General features: G+C 47.8%; 1 long non-coding RNA gene across 1 annotated transcript in view; it reads right to left on the bottom strand.

Annotated features, from left to right (window-relative positions):
* The window catches only part of LOC142071192 (uncharacterized), a 91849-nt gene that overhangs the window by 60847 nt on the left and 14348 nt on the right, over window positions 1-16654 (bottom strand). Inside the window, exon 2 of the long non-coding RNA XR_012667236.1 lies at window positions 13343-13404. This is a non-coding gene — a long non-coding RNA (uncharacterized LOC142071192). The remainder of the gene's footprint in view (window positions 1-13342; window positions 13405-16654) is intronic.

Genomic DNA, 16654 nt, shown 5'->3' with positions numbered 1-16654 from the left:
AAAAGCAAAGCAGCGATCCAGGAGTATCGTCACATCTGAGCCTCGTCTAGTGAGAATCCTTCTGCCCTTTGTGATCTGCATTCTCCTTTACTTCTCTCTTTCTCTCGCACCAATTGTAATGAGCTGAATTTGAATTAGCAGGAAGCATTTTGGTCAACACCAAAGAGACATTGAGAAATGGAGGGCATTTAAAGAGGAAAGACAAGTGCTTTAGGGGCTGACCGGCTGGAATTAGCAAGAAAGAGCAGAACTACTGTATGTATACAGATGTTTGTTTCTTCCCAGTCAGATGCAATCATATGTGAGGGCAGGGGAGGGAGAAAACTGATTGATTGATTTTTGGGATCCTCTGCCCTGAGTTCCTAAATGTAAATTATAAGGTCTCATGGCAGCAGGTTAGCAGTTGTTTATTGGGGGATGGATGGAAGGAAGGAAGGATAATGTTATGGTCAGGGCACTGGGATTGGGAGCTCTGAGTTCAATTCCTGTTGCCCTAAGATTTCCTTCATGACCATGGGAGAGTCACTTAATCTTTCTGTGCCTCAGTTCCCCTTCTGTGAAGTGAGGCTGTTCTTTTTTGGGGGGAGGGGAAGGAGGAGGAATGCCTAAAAGCAGAAACTTTTCTCTGGGAAGAAGAAAAGGAGTACTTGTGGCACCTTAGAGACTAACCAATTTATTTGAGCATAAGTTTTCGTGAGCTACAGCTCTGTAGCTCACGAAAACTTATGCTCAAATAAATTGGTTAGTCTCTAAGGTGCCACAAGTACTCCTTTTTGCGAATACAGATTAACACGGCTGTTACTCTGAAACTTCTCTGGGAAGCTGGATGTTTAATTTCTTTTATGGCAATTGCTTGAAGCTGCTCCAGGAGCTGGAATGTTTGAACGAGGCCCTGGGGGTGGGGCTGGCTGGGTGAGCTGAGTGCAGGCGAGGCGGATGCAGATGTGTAGTGAATACAATTTGTCACATGGTTCCACCAATGATCACACAGATCATAGCCTACCATGCATACGCTAGCCTCAATAACATTGGTATGAGTGGGCCCCAACCTCTGGGGCTTTGGAGTTTAAAAACCCTCCAGATGTGGTACTTGGAGAGGCTTTGCTGGAAGCAAACAGAAGTGCAGGGTAAAAATGAAACCAACTCTGTCCTGCCAGGGATGAAAGCTACAAACATAAGGTGATGCAGTTACTAGAGCTTGTATTTTATGCTTCTCTTCACTGTTTGGAGCTTTTTTGACTCTGGTCAGAGGTGATTTCCTTTACAGCCAGGCTGGCCTCCAGAGTCATAGCTAGGCTGCGCTCATGCCCCCTGTACTCCATGCTCTGCAGGCTGGAGTAAAGCGACTGATTGTGTGGTTGCCCAGCGGGGCTGCCTCCTGCTTTGGCGGAGGTGATAGGAACGTAGTTTGGTTGGAATGCTGGGACAACTCAATAGCTCTTGCAGTCACCCACCCTTATTCCGTGGGCTTGACCTCTGGTTCAGGGTTAGGCTCCTGTTCAAAGATGAGCTGCTCATCTCTGCCACCCCATAATCCAACCCACCCTGAAAGGCTGGTCAGATATATCTGCTTGCTTCATTGTGGCAACATGCTATTCTGGGCTGCGAGGCCTTACGTGACCTAGCTAATCAATCTCTCAGCTCTTCTCTCCGTCCTCCTATCCCCACACGCCACCCTTCTCTGGCCTGCTATATCTGGAAGCCCCTACTGGCCCCCGTCTGCCAGGCCTCCATCAAATCCTTCCTTAAACACTGCTCCGGTGGGGAAGGAGGCCTGCTCCTCTCCTCAGAGGAGTGGTCTCAACATAGAGGAGACACTGTTCCCACAAATACATGCAGAGTTGCTTATACACTTGCTCCATCCCACCATCAGCCATGCATGTTCTGCTGGGCCCCTGCCCTGCCATTTGTCCATTTAAACTGCAAGTGCCTCAGGACAAGGACTGTTGGCACTTTCAATGGTGAAATGCCTTTTACAGCTTGAGCGAAGTATTACAATAACAATGGAACACTGTGAGACGGATTCTGGTTTCATTGTTACCAGTGTAAACAGGGCAATTCCAATAAGCTTAACTCACCAATGCCAACGAAATCCAAATGCAACCCTGTGCATTGCACTAATGTTACGGTAGGGTTTAGGGTAATAACTAATGCTGATGTGCTTTCAAAGGGTAAGATACAATTGCAAGGCTTCTCTAGAGACAACTGCTGGCTATTCATAGCTTCCAAGGCCATGAGGGATCACTGTGATTGTCTAGACTGACCTGTATATCACAGGCCAGAGACTTCCCCCAAAGAATGTCTAGAGAAAATCTTTTAGAAAAACATGAAGTCTTGATTTAAAAACTGTTAGTGATGGGGAATCCACTGTGACCCTTGGTACATTGTTCCAAGGGCTAGTTACCCTCACTTAAAAATGTACACCTTATTTTCAGAAACCAGTTGGAGAACACTTCAGTCTCTCTGATCACTCGATTACAGACCTAAAAGTGGCAATTCTTCAACAAAAAAACTTCAAAAACAGATTCCAACGGGAGACTGCTGAATTGGAATTAATTTGCAAACTGGATACAATTAACTTAGGCTTGAATAGAGACTGGGAGTGGATGGGTAATTACACAAAGTAAAACTATTTCCCCATGTTTATGCCCCCCTCCCACCCCCCACTGTTCCTCAGACGTTCTTGTCAACGGCCCACCTTGATTATCAGTACAAAAGATTAGTTTCTTGCAACCCTGAATGTAAGTAAATTAAAGTTCAATAAATGCCAGTGACACAATCAAGGGCATTCTTTTTAGCCCCCACCTCCCTGCAGGCAGAGCTGGAGTTAACTCATGGTTTCCATGTCACTCTTCCTCCAGGGAAGTGCCATTAGTGAAGAGAGACTTGCTGATTGGTCAAAGTGCGATTTCACCCCCCTGTTAACCATATTACCTAACCCAAGATGGAAGAGAACTAGAGGTAAAGCATTTACTCTTTCTAGTCCCTCTGGCCTGACAAAAGACTGGTGCGGGGGTGGTGGAGGGGTCCTGCACATTCGAAGGCCAGAAGCAAGGGGGAGGGATGAGGTGGAGACACAATTCTCCTCATCTCCACATAGGACCCAAGATGGTCATTTCTTAAGCCTATGAGGAAGAAGGAAGAACAGGGTCCCAAGGACCCATAGCACAGGGACTGTCAAATTCACAGGCATTTACAGTCTCCTCAGAAAGCCAGATCTGTTGCAATCAATCATTTGAAGTGGGAGCAGGAGAGAGAGATGGGCAGGGGCAGTTTTCGATGAGTAACTGGAAGGCTTCGGCATGGCCAGGGAGGCTCGGTTTGACAGGCAAGGCCAGGGGGAGGTTTCAGAGAGGCACGAGAATACGTAGGTAGCTTTGGCATATGCACAGAATGGGTCCTGGCCTGTTAAGGAGGATCAGAAGCAAGGGGACAGGAGAAGGTTTCAAGGGTCAGGAGGCCAAGATTGAAGAGTAAGGCCAAGGCTCACTGAAGGCAGAGGGGCTGGGGCACAATAGCCTTGGATCTTGTCACCCATTGGTAGTAGTAGATCTGCCACATTTTCCTGTGCTTCCTCGCTATCCAACCCAAGCTCTGCTTTCTCTGCCTGTAGGGGACCGGGTATGATTTCATCAGCTGCAAGGTGGCTTCAGCTGGCAGGAGAACTAGCTGGTAGTAGGCCTGCTGTCCCACCTTAAAAGCAGGCCTGCTGTCCCACCTGGTCCTGCACACCAGGCAGAAATACAGCAATTACCAGACAGGCCTGTTTCAAGCCCCCTCATCCCCACCAGCTCCCTGGGCCAGGCCCTGCCCCTTGAAGGGGAGCAGCCTCCTGAGTCTGAATGTCTGGTTCTAAGGGATTGGCAGTAAATCAACAGCTGCCGCAGGGGGAGAGAGTCCAGCTGTCCGGCCGAGTCCCCCTGCTTGGCTGCGGAGGGGCTTGTGGGCGTTAGGAGCAATCGCAGGGCTTGTGGCAGGTTGGAGAAGCTTTCTGTAGAGCACCGTGGTGTTGGTATGTAACAACAGCCAGGCGTTCGGGGGGTGTCTGCCCAAAGGGCTCGCTAGTCTCCATGGATCTGTCAATGGTTCTCACCCTAGCATCTGGCCCCATTGTACTCAGCTCACTGCACAGAGAGGAGCAAGGCGAACAACTCCCCTCATGCGCTCTGAAAGCAGGTCTGTTAGTGCCTAGAGTCGCTGCCAGGGCAGCGTTAAGGGGGCTGCTGCTGTTCCTGACATGACAGCTACAGGTGCTGAAGCCTCACATGTAAACACCTGGGCCAACATGTGCAGAAGTGACCTTATGATCATGTTTATTACGGGAGTGCCTAGCGACCAGCCAAGATCAGAGCCCTGTTGTGCCAGGCGCTGTAAAACCAAAGAGTAGGAGACAGTCCCTGCCCTGACGAGTTCACAGTCTAAATAGACGGGATAGATGAAGGGCGGGGAAAGGGTTTGAGCTCACGGCCACATGAACAAAGCAATGATGGCAAATACCTGAGTGCCATGGGGGTGGGGAGGCGAGTGAGGAGGGGAGTAGCTCAACGGGAAGACGAGGGACTGCAGTGGGTGAGGGGCTCAGGGCAGAAGAGGTGTGAGAGGACGGTATCGGGGTCAGGTGTGGCATGAGGCTGAGGGGATGCGATAAAGGCCTAAAGGGCATTGCAGCAAACAGCCAATCAGTCCAGGGGAGAGGAAGTCCAGTCAAAACTGTGGAAGGTATGATCAGGGTCTGTCAGTTCCTGGCTAAGCTGCTTCTGCTGCTGCTCTGCAGATTCAGGGCTCGTCTGCACTCACAGAGCTGCCCCGGCACAGCTGGGCCACTGTAGCACTGTGTGAAGACACTACCTATGCCAACGGGAGGGCTTCTCTCGTCAGCGCAGGGACTCCACCTCCCCCAGAGACGGTAGGTCCGTTGGCAGGAGACGCTCTCCCAGTCCCATGAATGTGGCGCTGTCTGTACTGGGGGTTAGGTAGTAGTTATACCCACGTAAGTAGGGGGTGTAGACCAGGGCTTAGTCTCTGGCTGGCTCCTCCCCACTGTTCCTTACGACTAACGTAATCACGTTGTTAATGCCTCGCTTTCAAAGGGCGCAGCTCAAAGCAGCTCAGTCATTTTTGTCATAGACATTCCCAAATGGAAACATCCCAGCATGGTGTTCTGCACACTCAGAGAGCTAGAGCTCACCTAACCCATGCACTTTTTTGTGGAGTCTCCCCGTGAGCGTATTGTACCCGGGTTCAGGAAAAAAGTGAGACCTGAGGAAGCCAATTTCCAAAACCATCTGTTTTTGTTTCCAAAATATTTGTAAGTGTCTGACTCCTGCACAGCTCCCCACAGTGCAGGAAATGCAAAGCCCTCCTACACTCTAGTTTGGATCGTCTGGTGTTTTTATTGAAGCTAAATATTTAGCAGATGTTTTTCTTCCTCATTAAACACAAGTCTCTGATGCCACCTTAACTATGGCTTTGCAACCACTCCACTCTCATCAAAATTAGACACAGCACAGGTGAATGGTTTAGGTCTGGAAAGATGCCTGGTGAGCACAACAAGCTTAGAAGGGTTCAGCCAAGGAACTGGGAGATGTGAAAGGAGAGGAGTTGTCCAAGAGACGGTGAGAGATTCAGAATGAGTCAAGCCCAGAGGGCTTTGAGGACCTGAGCTGGGTGCATGGGCAGCACCATGGAAGATGCAGTTCAGTGCTGATCCATGAAAAGGAATGCACGTTGGAAGGGAAAGTTTGAACTATTCGTACACCTTCCTGGGCTCTAAATTAACTGCAGCTGCTCAGGGAAGAGATCTGGCATTACTGGCAGCAGCTCAATGACGACTCTTCACAGCATGTAACCATGATCCTAAAAGCCAACACAATGGGATGGAGACTAACATGGAGAATGTTCTAAGGTTACAGGCATTGATGTTGCAGGCTCTTCTGTTATATGATGTTCAGATTTGGTCGCTTGGTCTCGAAGAGGAGACACAGAACTAGAGGGGGTTCAGACATGGGCCCCGAGAATGATTAGGGGCATGGAAAGAAAGCTTGATCAGACCTGAAATGTTTAGTGGGGAGAGGATATGCCACTCACAACCAGCCTGTGGGTCATACCCTGAGTATCTGTGTGCTAGACAGCTCTGGTTCAGCAACTCTGACCCCAGCAGCCTGTCTACAGCCCCACTCTGGCTTCCACCTGTCTTCGTTACTATTTGGTGACCCCAACATATTCCCAATTCCAGATTTTCCCATCGATGTGCATTCTGCCCTAGTCAGCCCTCTCCTGGACAGCTCAGCTAGTAAGGTTCTTTGCCCCTGTAGGGTGTCAATATTCAACAATTGGTTACTTGAAACTGAACTGTTTGGTAACTCCAGTTATGCACAGCACTGGATTAGTTTTTGATTAAAAATAAAACACATTTATTAACACAAGATGATAGGATTGTAAGTGAATTCAAGTATAAGAGATGAAGTTAGAAAGGGTTACAAGGGTAAACAGAGTCTGAATGAGCTTTCCCCAGACATCTAGTGGTGAGCTGTGGAAAAGGACTTCAGGAGCTGATCTCGTTTGCATGGGGTGCTCAGCATGATGGGATTGTTTGCCCAAATGGTCATTTTTTGGCTGGCGTGAGATCCCCAGTCTCCTTGCTGTCGGGGCAGGTGTAATATAGGGTTGTTATCTTTGTTATGGGAACCAAGGGCAGGAGAGCTATACTTGGTGTTTCCCGATTGAGGGACTCACCCTCATCTAAACGGCACTCGCTAAGCAGGGGACATGGGTTCTGAAGCCCAGTGAGTTGAGAGAGGGTAGGGGCAGGCGTTTGTACCTGGTCCTTGTGGCTGCCAACTCTGGGTGGCAGAACGGTTACACAAGTAAATAAAAGTCATGGCCTTTCTATCCCACAGTCTTTCAACAAGATGGTGACTGACCCTCTTCTCGGCCAGGATCTCTCCCAGAGTCCCAAAGGTATCGTCCTGGGTGAAAGAGTTGACTTGCGATTCTCTGCTCCCTTTCTTTTATAGTTCAGTGAAACTTTGAAGTGGATTCTTCTGAAGGTAACCTTCAAAGCCAAGTTTATTCAAGCAGTGAGGAAGGCACATGGAGTCTTGGGGTGAAGGAGGCCCTGTGCTTGGTGCACACAGGTTTCTATGTTTGGGATAGGCCTGTTTAATAACTTTTGCCTAGACAGGGGTGGGTGGGTTTTGAACATGTGCTAATATCATACAGGGGAAATTCATAACTTTACGCATACTGTTGCTATGTACATATCACCACGATGTCATTGACCAGGGAATTATTCGTTTTCAGATGCTCTCTCACAAGGCATATTTTGTACAAACATGATTACACTGGCGTGCAGGGTGTGAAGATGGGGGAGCTTTGGGTCACACCCTCAGTTCTTGCTGTCCCAGGACTACATTAGACTCTGTAGTTTTCGCTTCTTTTTCAAACCTGGATTCTCCTGCCCTAACCCCCATGTCCTCGCTGCAGTGATAACTCCCTGGGTCTCGAGACAGCTTGAAACAACCATTCGGAGGGGACTGATATGCCTCATGCTCTTCAGCAGGGTGTTAACGCCAAGGCCGATCACTCTGGATGTGCCACTCAAGCAGGCACACCCCAGTTGTTGGAGTAAGTATGGAGAGCCCGTCTGTTATTGTCCGTTCATCTCTGGAGACAGGTGGCTGAAGGGACCTGTGTTGCCATCCCTGGCTCTCTGGTGGGGAAAGAGGACCTCTGCTGCTCATTTCTGAGGAATGGGGACCCCATTCTGCTGCTGCACTTGCCCCTCAGAGTCCTTGGGCAGGGGAGACCATTTCCTAATGTCAGTCACGTATAGCCTGGGACCAAGGCTCAGGGGCAAGCCACAGGCGCAGCTTTGGCGGCCCTCAATCAAGTCACAGCGTATCCAGGGCCCTGTATTGCCTGAATCTGGCTCTGCCTTGCCTACACCTGGAAACTCAGCTCCGTGTGAGAACGAAATTTCAAACCAATATTAGTTTACCATTGACAAAGTAATGACGGCAACTAATAGATGATTAGGGTGTTGGAGCACATGACTTATGAGGAGAGGCTGAGGGAACTGGGGATGTTTAGTCTGCGGAAGAGAAGAATGAGGAGGGATTTGATAGCTGCTTTCAACTACCTGAAAGGGGGTTCCAAAGAGGATGGAGCTCGGCTGTTCTCAGTGGTGGCAGATGACAGAACGAGGAGTAATGGTCTCAAGTTGCAGTGGGGGAAGGTTTAGGTTTGAATATTAAGAAAATCTTTTTCACTAGGAGGGTGGTGAAGCACTGGAATTGGTTGCTTAAGGAGGTGGTGGAATCTCCTTCCTTAGAGGTTTTTAAGGCCCGGCTTGACAAAGTCCTGGCTGGGATGATTTAGTTGGGGACTGGTCCTGCTTTGAGCAGGGGATTGGACTAGATGACCTCCTGAGGTCCCTTCCAAACCTGATATGCTGTGTGAGAGGGCAAGTGCTCACCCCACCCCACTGCAAAGCATCTATTTATCCTGAACAGATACACAAACAGCCAGAGGGGGACTGTATGATCTAGTCGGGGGGGGGGGGGGGGGGAGAGCTACAGGCCTATGTCCCAGTAATACCCCAGGCTTTGAGGTGAAAGCTAAAAATCAGGATTTGGCTCCTAATTATGCCTGCATCCATCTCTAGGCTAATTGGCTAGGGGAGAGGGACCTGTTCTATAATCAGTGGGATCTAAAACATACCCTGAAAGATTAGGAAGTTCCTAAGGAACTGAATAAATGCTATGAGCTTTGGGCCTAAGCCTGTTTCGGCAGAAGTCAATAGCAGTTTTGAGATTTATGATGATTATTAATGGTAATAATAAACATGATTATTTTGGTAGTGCCTAAGGGCAACCAAGAATGGGGCCCCATTCTGCTAGGGACCTTAATGATCCATGTTAGGGGGCTTATTCCTTCACCCACTTACTTCCCTGGTCCTTCTTGCATAAACAGAGAGCAACAATACCCCAATCCAAAGGTGCAAACAGTTCGATGTTTATTGGGGTGAACTTCCAGCAAGCATGATTCCAGTTTCCTTCCGTAGTGTCCCCCTTCCCAGCTCTGACACCACGGAGCCTTACACCTGTGTCCTTGTTCCCATTCCTGCCCTTAGCCAAACATGATTCCAATTTCCCCACCCTCATTCCCTGTTCCCATTCCCCCCCCCCCCCCACACACACAGTCACCCACCTCCTGATTGACTGCAGACTATATAGTAAAACTTGAGTTCTGCTTAGCTATACCTTACCCAGTCATTTTCCTGAAATTTAACTAACCAATCCTAACATATTGTAACATGATTATGTAACCAATTATATCCCACCACCTTAATTAGTTTACACCCAGCAAAATTAATTATACAGCAGACAGAAATAATCACAGAACCAGAGAGAGACCATGCAAATAATAGCAAAACAATGACAAAACAATACAGAAGTGAGGATTTCACATCTCAGCTATTGATAAGTGAGTTCTTGCCAGACAGGATGCTATCAAACTAAGTTTCCTTTTATATTTTCTAGGCACTTCCCTTTCTCTGGAGGTGACAGGCACTATCAGGACAGGATTGTATTCCTATCAGCCCAATAGCACCTTCTTTCAATGTGACTAGGTTGGAATGTGAGGATGTGACCATTCGCTTCCCAGCTTATGGCTGCCTCTGTTGCTTAGCCAGAGATCTCAGCCTAAGAACAGGGCCTCAGACTGTCACAGTAAGAGAAGGAGCTTACACCGGCAGACAGTGATTTTGATTCTTTCTTTTATACCTCTCTAACTAGCTAAGTGATAAGAATACACTTAAATTCTTAGAGTACAGGCCTTTACAGACAGGCCTGAATATCTATATCCCAACAATCCAGAGGCAGCAAGATGGCTAGAAATGACTCTGTGCTGAGTGACTTCTTACTTAGAATGACTAATGGGGGATGTGTCAGAATGGAAATGTGTAAAAAAAACACCTGCAGGCTTTCTTGTCTTCAGAAACATTTTCATTGAACATTATCACCTGAGCAAAAAGGAAGATGATACAAAGCTCGCGGGGTCACTTGATCTCTCGGAATAGGTGACTCTGATACACCTGGGCTAACGCGGGAGAGGCAGGGTACCAAGAGAGACAGTACCTTGGAGAGGCAGCAATCTGTAGGAAAGGATGTGGGAACAGATCATCTATGGGCCATATTTACCTGTAATTACCGAAGGTGGTCACTGGGTGTCACTACAACCCCATAAAATGTACAAGTGTAACTGCTCTAATATTGACAGGTTTCAGAGTAACAGCCGTGTTAGTCTGTATTCGCAAAAAGAAAAGGAGGACTTGTGGCACCTTAGAGACTAACCAATTTATCTGAGCATGAGCTTTCGTGAGCTACAGCTCACTTCATCGGATGCATACTGTGGAAAGTGTAGAAGATCTTTTTATATACACACAAAGCATGAAAAAATACCTCCTCCCACCCCACTCTCCTGCTGGCAATAACTTATCTAAAGTGACCACTCTCCTTACAATGTGTATGATAATCAAGGTGGGCCATTTCCAGCACAAATCCAGGGTTTAACAAGAACGTCTGGGGGGGGGCGGGGATAGGAAAAAACAAGGGGAAATAGGTTACCTTGCATAATGACTTAGCCACTCCCAGTCTCTATTCAAGCCTAAGTTAATTGTATCAAATTTGCAAATGAATTCCAATTCAACAGTTTCTCACTGGAGTCTGGATTTGAAGTTTTTTTGTTGTAATATCACAACTTTCATGTCTGTAATCGCGTGACCAGAGAGATTGAAGTGTTCTCCGACTGGTTTATGAATGTGATAATTCTTGACATCTGATTTGTGTCCATTTATTCTTTTACGTAGAGACTGTCCAGTTTGACCAATGTACATGGCAGAGGGTCATTGCTGGCACATGATGGCATATATCACATTGGTGGATGTGCAGGTGAATGAGCCTCTGATAGTGTGGCTGATGTTATTAGGCCCTGTGATGGTGTCCCCTGAATAGATATGTGGGCACAGCTGGCAACGGGCTTTGTTGCAAGGATAGGTTCCTGGGTTAGTGGTTCTGTTGTGTGGTATGTGGTTGCTGGTGAGTATTTGCTTCAGGTTGGGGGGCTGTCTGTAGGCAAGGACTGGCCTGTCTCCCAGGATTTGTGAGAGTGTTGGGTCATGCTTCAGGATAGGCTGTAGATCCTTAATAATGCGTTGGAGGGGTTTTAGTTGGGGGCTGAAGGTGATGGCTAGTGGCGTTCTGTTATTTTCTTTGTTAGGCCTGTCCTGTAGTAGGTGACTTCTGGGAACTCTTCTGGCTCTATCAATCTGTTTCTTCACTTCCGCAGGTGGGTATTGTAGTTGTAAGAAAGCTTGATAGAGATCTTGTAGGTGTTTGTCTCTGTCTGAGGGGTTGGAGCAAATGCGGTTGCATCGCAGAGCTTGGCTGTAGACGATGGATCGTGTGGTGTGGTCAGGTGAAAGCTGGAGGCATGCAGGTAGGAATAGCGGTCAGTAGGTTTCCGGTATAGGGTGGTGTTTATGTGACCATCGTTTATTAGCACTGTAGTGTCCAGGAAGTGGATCTCTTGTGTGGACTGGTTCAGGCTGAGGTTGATGGTGGGATGGACATTGTTGAAATCATGGTGGAATTCCTCAAGGGCTTCTTTTCCATGGATCGGGGCTCGCAGCCCAGCGCCGGGGTTGGGGCTTGCGGCCCGCGGCCATGCCTCACGGTCGGGGCTCGTGGCTCGGCACAGGGGTCGGGGCTCGCAACTTGCAGCCGCACACTGGGGTCGGGGCTTGCGACCCCCCCCATAACTGGCTCGCGACCCCCAGTTTGAGAACCAGTGTCATAGAAGCTATTCAAGGCAGGCTGGGGATTTGGCTGCTGGGGAGGTGTGAGGGGCAGTTGGGATTATGGGGTAAGCGCACTAGCTGGGTGTTTCTGGATATTTCCTGGTAAATTGTCCTCATTAGGTTTCAGAGTCACCAAGCTATTGGGCTGAAGGAGGCAGAGCTCCCTCCTGGGTATTTGTTTCAGGCTGTCTGCAGACTCGGGGAGCTACATCACTGCAGACTCGAGTTATGTTGTCAGTGTTTTTTCCACTATCGTGTGGGTTGGAAACAGAGGGCTGGATGCTGATCCCCATACCCACGCCCAGGAGAGCCTCACTCCTCAAGTAGGCTGATGATTTAGCATTAGACTCCAGCCCGTAGTATTTTTTTTAAACTGTACATTTAAATTCCAGGACTCAGTGTAGCATCCAGGGTGGATTCCACAGCTGCAGAAAATACCTGGGATCCAGAATCTACCCTGTCAGTGCGTCTCTGATTGGCTGGGAAGCACTTGCTGCCTGTATTTGAATGTAAACCCTCCATGTCTGGTGGGGGTCTGTTGTTTGCTCTTCTGGGCACCCATCAGAGCTCAAATACAGAGTCACTGAAGCAGTGATACCGCAGAAGTTAGATATGGACAAGGCCCTTTGGATCCCCTGCACATCTCCCTGGGGCCAGTCCCTGTCCCTACAGGACACTCTTTAGTGCTTTGCCCAGTCTAGTTGGCAAATAGACTCATAGACTTTATAGCAAGAAGGGGCCATCGGTGTCATGTAGTCTGACCTCCTGCCCATTGCAGGCCACAGAACCTCACCGCTCCTGGCTGAGTTACTGAAGTCCTCAAATCATGATTTAAAGACTTCAAGTTACAGAGAATCCGCCATTTACACTAGTTTAAACCTGCAAGTGACCCGTGCCCCATGCTGCAGAGGAAAGTGAAACTACCCCCAGAGTCTCTGCCAATCTGACTGGGGGGAAATTCCTTCCTGTCTGTAGATCTGGCAGTCATTTAGACCCTGAGCATGTGGGCGAGACCCGCCGGCCAGACACATGGGAAAGAATTCTTTGTAGTAACTCAGAGAAACTCAGACTAACTCAGCCCTCCACCTCTAGTGGCCCTCATGGGCCATTGGAGATATTTGCTAATAGCAGTTGTGGATGGGCCACATACCATTACACGAGGAGGAAAGATAACAGAAGACACAGCAGTAGCTGAAGTGTTAAATGCCTTTTTTGTTTTAGTTTTCAGCAGAAAAGTTAGCGGTGATTGTATGACTACCATAGTGAACGTCAGTGTAAATCGGGTGGGGTCTGAAGCTAAAACAGGAAAAGAACAAGTTACAAATTATATATCTTCAAGTCGGCCGAGCCTGATGAAATACATTCTTGAATAGTTAAGGAACTGGCTGATGAGATCTGTGAACCATTAGCGATTATCTTTGAGAACTCATGGAAGATGAGAAGAGGTCCCAGAGGACTGGAAATGAGCAATATAGTACCTACCTATGAAAAAGGGAATAAGGACAACCCAGGGAATTATAGACCAGTCAGCTTAACTTCGGTACCTGGAAAGATAATAGAGAAAATAATCAAACAATCAGTTTGTAAGCAGCAGAAGAAAATAAAGTGATAAGTAATATTCAATATGGATTTGTCAAGAACAGATCATGTCAAACTTACCTAATATCCTCCTTGACAGGGAAACAAGCCTTGTGAATGGGTGGAAGCGGTAGATGTGGTATATCTTGACTTTAGTAAGGCTTTTGATACTATTCTACATGACCTTTTCCTAAAAAACTAGGGAAATACAACCTAGATGGAGTTACTATAAGGTGGGTGCACAACTGGTTGAAAAAGTGTACTCAGAGAGTAGTTATTAATGGTTTACTGTCAAGATGTGTCGGGTCCTGCAGAGATCTGCCATGGGTCTGGTTCTATTCAATGTCTTAATAAATTAATTGAATAATGGCATAGAAAGTACACCTACATTTAGTGAAAGATACCAAGCTGGAAGGGGTTGCAAGCGCTTTGGAGGATGCAAAATGATCTTGACAGACTGGAGAAATGGTCTGAAATAAATAGGCTGAAATTCACTAAGGACAAATGCAAAGTACTCCACTTAGGAAGGAACAATCAGTTGCACACATACAAAATGAAAAATGACTGCCTAGGAAGGAGTACTGAAGAAAGGGAGCTGGGAGTCATAGTGGATCACAAACTAAATATAAATAAACTCTTGTAATACTGTTGCAAAAAAAGGGAACATTCTGGGATATATCAGCAGGAGTGTTGTACGCAAGATGTGAGAAGTAATTCTTCCACTCTACTCCGCGCTGATAAGGCCTCAATTGGCATATTATGTCCAGTTCTGGGAACCATGCTTGGGGAAAGATGTGGACGAACTGGAGAAAGTCCAGAGAAGAGCAACAAAAATGATTAAAGGACTAGAAAACATCACCTATGAGGGAAGATTGAAAAAACTGTTTTTCTTTAGTCTGGAGAAGGGAAGACTGAGGAGGGACATAACAGTCTTCAAGTATGTAAAAGGTTGTTATAAAGAGGAGGGTGATAAATTGTTCTCTTTAGCTACTGAGGACAGGACAAGAAGCAATGGGCTTAAATTGCAGCAAGAAAGATTTACATTAGACAGTCGGAAACACTTCCTAACTGTCAGGATGGTTAAGCACTGGAACAAATTGCCTTGGGGGGTTGTGGAGAACAGGTGAGACAAACACCTGTCAGGGAGGGTCTAGATAATACTTAGCCCGTCTCAATGCAGGGGACTAGACTAGGCAACCTATCAAGGTCCCTTCCAGGGCTATATTTCTATGATTGCAGCCGACCTTATCATACCATCCCCTCCATAAACTTATCAAGCTCAGGCTTGAAACAAGTGATTGGAGCAAAGAATACAAACAGGTTCGAGAGATACCAAAGTCTGGTTCTGCAGGAAGAAGGGATGGAGAAGACCAGTGGAAATGCCACCTGGTGGGTGTAAGGGTGTTGTGTTGTGTTGGAGGCAGGACTGGATGAACCAAAGGATTGGGAGCAAGCTACAGGGCCTTTCACTTCTGGTTCCACTGCTTAGGTGGGCAGCGAATGAAACTTGTTACTGTTCAGAGGCCTTGTGTGACATGAGTTTGGTGGGTCTCAGTGTAGTTCTTCATGGAAAGTTTCCCTCTCACAAGACTCAGAGTCTCAGTCAGAGAGTCTCAGGATAGAAGCCCAGATTGGCTGGGCCTGAAAGACTGAACTCCTCTTTGGAAGGACAGTTTGGGGGAAGCTTGCTCCACTTCTACCTCTGCTGGGCATGAGTCTCCTGGCTGACAGGGACTGTAAATCTGACCTTAGTCTGTTCTCGTCATCAGAAGTCATCAATGTCCTGAGAAGGGGCTGGGTACTAGAGACCCTTCTTCGGGCTTGTGAAGCTGTAACAAACCCATGTGCCGCAGATAGAGTGGCTGTGACGGTCACACACAAAGTCAGTGCATGAAACGACAGCTCAAAGGTTAGTGAGTTGAAAAGCTAGCATTGAGGGCAGGTGGCCCTCTCCTATTCCTTATGTGCATCTCTTGTACTGTGACACTGTGTGTAGCCCTTCTGCGAGGTGGAGTGGGCAGCAAGAAGAGCCGGGTTCAATACCTACGGGTTCCTTTTCAACAACACAGAACTGGCTCTAGCCCCCACCCAGTAACCTGGGAAAATTTTCACGCTATCTTCTGGGCGCCTCTAAGAGGCAATTCTTCCCCCATCGCAAGCACAGAGTCTGAGGTAGAAAGAGTTTTTCTTTAATAAAAGTAACCTAGCATTAATCTGGGAAAACAGCACAAGCGCTATTCATAAACATAAAAGCATGAGCAAGACACCCACCCCAGAGTACACGGGGCGATATCCTTTGCTTCAGGTTCTTGAATCCAACACCAAAGTTTCTGTAGTATGCCCCCTCCTCAGCACCCTACTCACAGCTGTTGTCCCTGGTCAGTGCAGACTCAGAATTCAGAGGTGGGCAGGTGGGGGATGGTGAAAGCCACCTTGTTTGCTCTGCCGGCTGGGCTCCCACCAGCTGCCCACTCGCTGCTCCCGCCGGCCGGCCGCCCGCTCCCCAGCCGCCTGCTTGCCGCTCCCACCTGCTGCTGCCACCCTGCTTCTCTGCTGTGACCCTGCAGGTCAGTCTCTTAGTGGTTGTCAGTTCCTAGCAGGCTGGGCAGAAACACCGCCCCACCACAAGTGATCTCAACTCTGGTTGAACATTTAAAACAACAAAAAGGCTCCTGATGAAGCCTATTTAGCTTTATCTTTGAACAGTGCGGAGGAGCAGGTTAAACCAGACCAGGGACCCGTAGGGAGCATCCACTACCCCTGCATTCTGTACTAAAGTGATTTGTAACCCGACACCAGCCAAAGTCGATCACTTTGAGCAATACCGCTCTACCTGCTGGATATCTTGGCAGAGTAGGTGTGTTCATGTAAGTACAGTTTGCTCCTGAAGTCTCTCCCCACTCCCAGCTAGCAGTCAGGGGAGAGCTCATGCAGACCCTGCTTACGTGGGTATTAAATAAAGGGGCACATTTTCAGAACACTTTTTTCCTTGAAGGGGTGGGGGAGTGTCTTTTACTTTGAGTTGTGTCTGAAATGTGTATTTCTAACTTCTCTCCGATCATATTATTTTTTGTTCATGAGAACCCAGCTCAGGTCTGAGCCACAAGCAAAGAGAACTTGTCGTAGCCACACTGTGAAAGAATCCCTAACGTAGCACCGGCGTGATTACAATTTGTTTCCCTACTACAGCCACTAGAGGGCTCCAGCCGTCTCTCC

The sequence above is a fragment of the Caretta caretta genome, chromosome 1, assembly GCF_965140235.1.
Source record: "Caretta caretta isolate rCarCar2 chromosome 1, rCarCar1.hap1, whole genome shotgun sequence".
In the NCBI taxonomy this organism is placed as follows: domain Eukaryota; kingdom Metazoa; phylum Chordata; order Testudines; family Cheloniidae; genus Caretta; species Caretta caretta.
This window is presented reverse-complemented; position numbering and strand designations above follow the sequence as displayed.